Here is an 8,347-nt window from a genome sequence, read left to right as displayed (position 1 = left end):
AGATTTATTTATAGAAGTATACATTTTTATTCTTCTGATTTGGCGTATATGTTTTCCCTTACTCAATAAAAGCCAAATTTTTTCTTTTTCACATATTTTTTCATTCGATAAATTGATTATATATCTATATTTAATAAAATAGCTTTATTTATGACATTTTAAAAAAAAAATTTGTTATTTTCCATATTTCTTCCTTCAAATAATAACTGTTTAATTTAAGATAGTATACAAAATGTAAAATCTAACCCTGATTACAATTTTTATTCTAAATGTGGTAGATGCTAAAAAACCATGTTTTATTTCTTATTCTTCATTTTTATCAGTTTTGCAAAAAAATATTCTAAAAATATATCGAAAAGCAGATGATGCTCAACTCTATTTATATAAACATATCAACCATAAAAGCAACAAAATTTCAAAATCTATTTTTAAACAATTCATCATATATTTATTAATTTATTATATTCAAACACGTTTGATCATTACTATAATACCTCTATAATGCTATTTTGATTAAAAAAATAAAATGTTTTCTTCATATAGTTATATCTAAAATAATATAAAGATGTAATTTTTCATCTATAGTTTGTTGTTTATTCATAATTGATATAAAAACTAACACTGATTTGCTTCGAAATATTTGCAGAGGCGAGAACTTAAAATATAATATCCATGATATTTTTTCGTTTTGTACTGTGCTAAATTTTTTTGAAGTTTTTTATTTTGAACATGAGTCGATTTAAAGTATAGCTAAAACCTTTTTTATTCTCGCATTTGATTATATATACAATGTTATTTACTTTTGTTGATATAGAAATACTAGAAAACAAAAGTATCTGATATTTGAGCAAAATTTTTTTAAAAATCAGAAGTATATTTCCATGAAGCAAAAAATCATGTATTTAGTATTTAAATAAACAAAACTACCAATAAAAAAAGAGAAGAACAGATTGAAAGTTATTTTGTTAATATTAATACCTGAAATGACAGACTTATAAATTTTGTAATTAAATCTTGCAAAAGCACAACTTTGACTCACAAAGGCGTAAGAACAATAGAAAGTTGATAATAATCTTTGTAAGGTATATTTTGAGTATAACATTCTAATTTTCTATACATGTAATAAAACACGATAATAAGATATATTGTTCACTAATAAAGTTAGAAATAACAAACACGAAAATTTAGGTTCTCGCTAATTAATTGAAAACATAAAAGATTATAAAGAAAGATTCAAGCTGTAAGAATTACATCACGAAAGTGTTTATAAGTTTTAAGAATACACCATATAATATTTTATATATCTGTTATTACCCATTTATATTATTAAATTATAAAGTTCTGATCTATCTCGAAATATTTTTAATCCTATTATATAACGTTAATTGTTTCATATAAGCATTGTTTATACAGAATCTTATTAGCAATATCATTTCAAATTGGCAATGTTTGTAAATATGAATTTGTTTCCAGTATATTGTTCGTATTAGAATTTTTTTGATTTATTATTTTATAATTAAAAAAATAGTCTACATTTTCTATATTTAACAGTATTTCTGTAAGCTTGTTTTGTTGCAGGTATGGTGAAATAAAAAAAATATATTTTTTCATGTTTTTTTTGATCAAATAAAGCAGTAGTAGTTTACATTGCATTTTGCAGCTCTATATTGAACAGTAAAATTTTGCACAAAACAATGGTATTGCATCAATTAGGGAATAATTAATACTTATATTAATGTAGTCCGGGCGACAAGTAGCAGTTTAACTGATAAATTTTATTAAAAGAGATAATAAATGTTTAAATATTTTAGGATATTTTCAATATAATAACCATACCGAAAATATTATAAAGCTATGTATAAATATAACCAATAAAGCAATCAATATGATTATAATCTGTCAGAAAATTTTATTATTTTGACATTTCAAACCTTTATAGTCAACAAAACTATTAATATTAAAATTCTTACTGCTGGTTTAAAAAACACCCAATTTCCGGTATAAAAAACAGGGTTCGCGAATGTAACTAAATTTAAATGAATTTTTCGCTTTACTTTTATTTAGAAATTGGAAAGTTTGCTATCTCTTCTACATATCACTAAATTTAGACGCTTAATCAGATAAAAGATAATATTAATCCATATTTCACTATAAATTCAATGATGGATATGAAAATTTCGATTGGTTGTATAATTTTAAAAATAAGTGAATCTTAGAAAGAACAGTGAAAAGCGTCAGATTTATATATTACAGCTAGAAATTATTTCAAAATATTAAGAATTTAGGAAATATCTATAATAAACTGTAGATAATAGCACATGATTGCATTAAAGCATAACATTATACAAAAAAGAGAAATAATAAAGCATTAAAATCAGCAAAAATTTTACAGTAACTACCAAGATTGTCGCGTCAAAGCAGAACTTAAATCAAAAAATATAAATCAGGGTATTTTTAAATGAACATAAATAAGTGCCTAAATTCAAAATACAAGAAAAAACAATTTTGCTGGCTTTTTATGTGAAAAAAAATCCAAAGGCTTAAAGATTTTTTAAAATTAGTTATGTGTCATTTTTTAAATGTTTTTTTCCCTATTCATAATCAAAATATGTCTAAAATATTTTCCACACAATTAATCCGCTACAATAAATTAAATAAAAAACATAGAAATATACTGATAATACCTTATAACTTTTTTCAAAATAAATTTATTATTTTTTTTAGTGTAAAAATGGAAATTGTTTCATGGACAATATACAAATTGCTCTGTTTAAATCATAAAGTGGACTCATATTTTATATCAAAAAAACAGAGAAATATTTAAATAGCTTAGCAAGAAATATTTTTTAAAAATGGTTTTATCTATTTTAAAAAAATCTAAGCAATATAGACGGATTTAATAGAACCACCCAAAATAAAAAATAATAGCTCAAATTTTTAAATTGATTATACTATATTTATTCGATATGGATATTCAAAAGAACAAGATATAGAAAAATTCTAGTTAAACATTTTTGCTTTTATAACAGCTATCTATATAAAATTTTTAATTTTTATCGTATTCGAAGAGATTGGAGTCAAACAACATGCTTAAAATAATTAAAATTATCTCTAATCGAAATATTTTTCAATATTAGCGAAAAAATGAGTCCGGATTCATTTTTTCTTAAATTATAATTTTAGAGAATATTTACTGCATTTATACTTTCATGGTGGTTCAACACAGGTGATTTTTGATAGTATAATGTTTAAGCTTGTACGTTTATTATATATATTTTATTGATATGTTGCGACATTTTCAGAAGCATAAATTATGGTAGTCTTACTTTCAAAAAACAGAATAATTTAATATTTTTTAGATTTATGGTAACTTTTTTTATTTTTTATACATAATTTAGACAAGTTTTGCTAAAGAATCAATTTTGATGCTTGGTTTGTATAAGTATTTTCTATCTAATCATATTTAGCAGTTAAGATATATAATCGTCAGATTTTTTGTTATATATCATTTAATATCCCATAAATTTATGTGAAGGTATCATAAAATCATAAATTAGTCTAACATTATTTATAATTCATTTAGAACGTTTCTAATTTTATAATAAATTATTAAAATATGCATTTAGTGGCACAGACATGTTCTTCACATATATAAATATTATAATGACGAAATATGAATTTATTTTACAAAAAATATAAAATTAGCAGGATATATAGTTTTCAGATATTTAAATATATTTATAGTACTTAAAGACAAAAATCATCCCATATGTTATAACATGGGACGGTGTGGTGACACGATATCATAGAAGGTACCTGAAGGAACTAGATGTCACGAACCAGGTTGGGGCATATATTCAAATTTGGGATTGACAAAAACCTTTGAATAAATAGGTCTCGAAAGAAGGAGGGGTATTGAAGAAGACTTTGGAGAGGAGAAGATAGACGAAATTATAAATATGCTGTGCGTACAGAGAATCAAGCAAGCTGTGCCTGAGAACAAAAACTAAAATTACGACTATAAATATGGCCTATAATTAAAAAATAATATTTTATTTTACTTTATTTCCAATAGCCGATTTAAAAATGTTTGTGAGGCGATTTTTTAAAATATTCGCATATATTATGTATGAATTGACAAAGTTTAAGTTGAAGAATGTTTACCATAAGAATAAATATTTCAAAAAACAACAACAATACAATATAAAAGAAATATAGAATAAAGTGATTAGATAAAAATTATTTATAAAAATAATTGTGAATGGAAACAAAAACTCGATATATTATAATTTTTGTATATATTTTTTCAAACAACTAAATTCACTGTACAAATGTTTAGAGGATTTTATAATTCTTAAGAAGTCTAAAAAAGCAAAAACAAAAGAGTACCAAGATTTTATATGAAAGATATGTTCTAAATTAGAATATGTGATATATATGCTTATCGATACATCAAAATATAATTTGAATTAAGATACGATGCGACAATAAATACATCAAAGATATAAAAAAAAAGAATTTGTATTCAATATAATTTTATTTAAAGTGTTAGCATCTACTGCAAAAAAAGAAAAAAAAAACAATCACTGATTGTAACATACCTGTGAAATATAGAAAAACATTACGAGCTTATCTTCTTTTCATCCCAAATCAATTTCTAGTTATATACCCCATAGTCAGCGTCATATTAAAATATAAAATATTTTCACTAAACTTTTTTATTTTATTGGTTATACAATAATAGCTAGCATCTATATAATTAAAATGTCTGTCGCAACATTTCTTTTTGTTAAAATTTAAATATGATTTTATCGTTTATTGTATCTTTTAATAGTTGTATTAATTTTTTATTTTCATTTTTAACTCACAGTTTGTTCATGTCTTCCTATGTAAAATATCAGAAATATTTATTTTATATATCTATAGATGATTCATTTCATCACATAAAAAATCTAGAAACTTATATAAAATCTATTAATATAAATGAACAAAAAAAGAATCAAAATAGCACAAATTTGCCGAAATTTATTATACTTCCTAAGTTTTAAAAATGCTTATTTTTTAAAAGAAGATGTAGGTTATTTAGATGTGCTTATATAAAATGAAAATAGACATGCACACAGAGTATTAACAAATATCACATACTATTTTTTTATTTTAATATAATTTAATTTTTTGATTTTTGATCTATTTTGTATTTTTTACATTATCCAGATAGATAAAGTGTTTTCTGATGTCAAGGTTAAATTAAAGAGTAAGAATCATGATTGTTTAAAAACCTTTTATGATATAACTTTAATGCACAAAATAAAACATAGTCTCTATAAACAGGATAAAATATATCTAATTATTTAAAAATCCATTTTTATTATAAAAATGACAGTTGTCACTTTTAAATTGAATTTCTTAAGTTGAAAACAGCATATTTTAATCATACTTAGAGTTGGATTATTCAACAACCTTTTTTGTATTTTAATGTAGATAAAAATCTATTTATTTTGTATGAAAAAACCAACATTTTAAGAGCTATGTAGTGGTTAAAAAACTGCCTTTAGTTATTATAAAAATATGGTGAGATATCTAATAATTTTTTAAATTTAGTCAATTATATTTTTGATCTTTACACTGTATTACTTTTATCAAATTATTTTTCATACTGGTTTGAATTTTTCATCGTATTATTTATATTTTACAGTTTTATCGATAAACTAAAGTATGCATGGATAATTCTAGATAATATTAATGATTCAAATTTTCAGTATTCGTAACCTAGACTATATAAAATTTACATCTTAGATCGCTTATTTTCATCCAATAAAAAAATTTTCAGCATGTATAATTCCAAATATAATTAAGTTATTTATAATCAGAAAATCAATCGTAACTTGATGTAACTAAACAAAAAACATCAAGACAATTTATATTTATCGAAATTTTCTGTGATTGTATTTATATATTAATTATTTAGTATTATAATTCGTATATATTCACAATTAATATAATCTCAATACAAATAAAAATTATATAATTTCTTTTTGAATTTGATATAATAATGAACATAAAAATTGAGTATCATAATAGAAAAAAATATAATCATAATAAATTTTTAAATTTCATCTTTTTTTATTTTTGAATTTCATATATTAATGATCATGAAAAATTTAATATCTCAATATAAAAAAATATCATCAAGATTTATTTTCCAATTTTAATTTCATCCATTATTTATTTTTAAATTTCACATATTGATGAACACAAAAATTAAGATCATGAATTTATAATAAAAAAATATATAATCATAATTTATTTTTATATTAATAAATTCATGATCTTAACTTTTTATACTATTTTCTTGTATCGATAATTATAAGAAATAGAATATCCAAAACGATATTGCCATACGACATAACTTGGGATGAGGGGTTACAAAATACCTTAGTCTTATATTACGGAGTTGGAATGCCAACTGAACCAGAAGCATGCGCTCAAAAAATAGGATTGTGGTGAAAACTTTAAACAATAAGTCTTAAGGGAAGAAGATCTATCGAGATATATTACAAAGATGATGAGGTGGAAAGAAGTATTAGACAAATCTGTTCTATTGAGCAATCTAAATTTTTGCTTAACAACTATAAAAAGCTAAAAATAAAATTAAATCGTAAATAGAAATTAATAATTAGTATATCTTAAAACAAAAAATAACAAAATTATAATTTATTTTTCAATATTTTATATTGTAGATCGCAATAAATAGAAATAAAAGTGTGTACATTTTTAATTTATCAAGGAGCTTGCAATGTACCCAATGGGCTGACTACGTTTAATTAGATGGAATTGATAAAAAATAACTTAAGCCATTTATAAAAAAATAAATGTACATTTTAAATTAACTAATAATCTATGGATTTATTTAAGGTCAAATTTTTCTTTTAACTTTTCATAGTTGTTCAAGCCAAACTTTAGATTTCTCTATAGAACAGATTTGTCTGATACTTCTTTCCACCTCACCATCTTTAAAATATATTTCGATAGATCTTCTTCTCTTAAGACCTATTGTTTAAAGTTTTCACCTCAATCCTATTATTTGTGCGCATGCTTCTGGTTCAGTTGGTAATCCCAATTCATTAATATACAATATAAATTTAAAATCTTTATTTTTTTAATATTAAATATTGTAATAATTTAAAAATTATTGTGATTAAAATATGAAGCCCTATTAATGGCTAAAAAATCAGATAAAGACACAACAACGCGTCTAGCAATTGTCGATCCTTCTTCATGCAAACCAACTCGATGCAATCTAGAATGCAAGAAATCATGTCCAGTCAACAAAACTGGAAAACCTTGCATAACAGTGACACCGACATCAACCACAACCCTAATATCCGAGATACTATGTATAGGTTGTGGTGCCTGTGCCAAGAAATGTCCTTTCGATGCAATAAAGATAATAAATATACCGTCATCAAGTTCTTTTACGAGTGAAGTCTCGCATCGATATACTAGTAATGGTTTTATTCTACATCGACTTCCGGTACCCAAACTAGGTTCTGTATTGGCATTGGTTGGTACTAATGGTATAGGGAAAAGTACTGCTTTAAAGATACTTGAAGGGAGCGTTAAACCGAATCTTGGTGATTTTGGTGGTAGTGGTGATTGGATGAGTGTATTAAAACGCTACAGGGGATCTGAGTTACATGGCTTTTTTGTAAAGGTTTTGGGCGGTGAAATGCGTACGGCCTTTAAGGAACAATACGTTGATAATGTACCAAGGGTAGTTAAGAAAGTTATGGGCAAGGATGAAGTTAGTGTTAGGGATGTTATTTTATATTTTTACAAAGATGAGAGTGTGGGTGTTCTTAAAAACATTGTAATTCAAAAGGGGACAAAATATCAAAGGGAAAAAGACAGATTAAATGAATACGTCAATAAAATGAATATTACTGCCAATGATCCAGATGCTTGTAGTGGAGAAAATAGTACTAATGATTTAGACACCAATAAATTTACAGAAGACATAAATAGCAATAATACTGATTCAAAGGATACAAATATCATTAATAGTAATAACTTTAAATATCATTCCTATGGCATCAATAGTAATAATAGTGAGTCGAAGGATATAAATACCAATAATAACGATAAACTTAATACCAATAATAACGACAAACTTAATACCAATAATATTAATAACCATAATACCGATGACATTAATAACCATAATACCGATGATACTAATAAATTAAAACATGGCACTGAAATATCTAATAGTAAAAATACGGAGAATAAATATGCAAATGCTAATCATACTAATAATGGGAAGGAAAACAAAGTGATTAATAAAAAT

This window comes from Rhyacophila brunnea, unplaced genomic scaffold (genome assembly GCF_057557595.1).
Source record: "Rhyacophila brunnea isolate RB1 unplaced genomic scaffold, BYU_Rbru_1.0 scaffold_73, whole genome shotgun sequence".
Classification (NCBI taxonomy): domain Eukaryota; kingdom Metazoa; phylum Arthropoda; class Insecta; order Trichoptera; family Rhyacophilidae; genus Rhyacophila; species Rhyacophila brunnea.
This window is presented reverse-complemented; position numbering follows the sequence as displayed.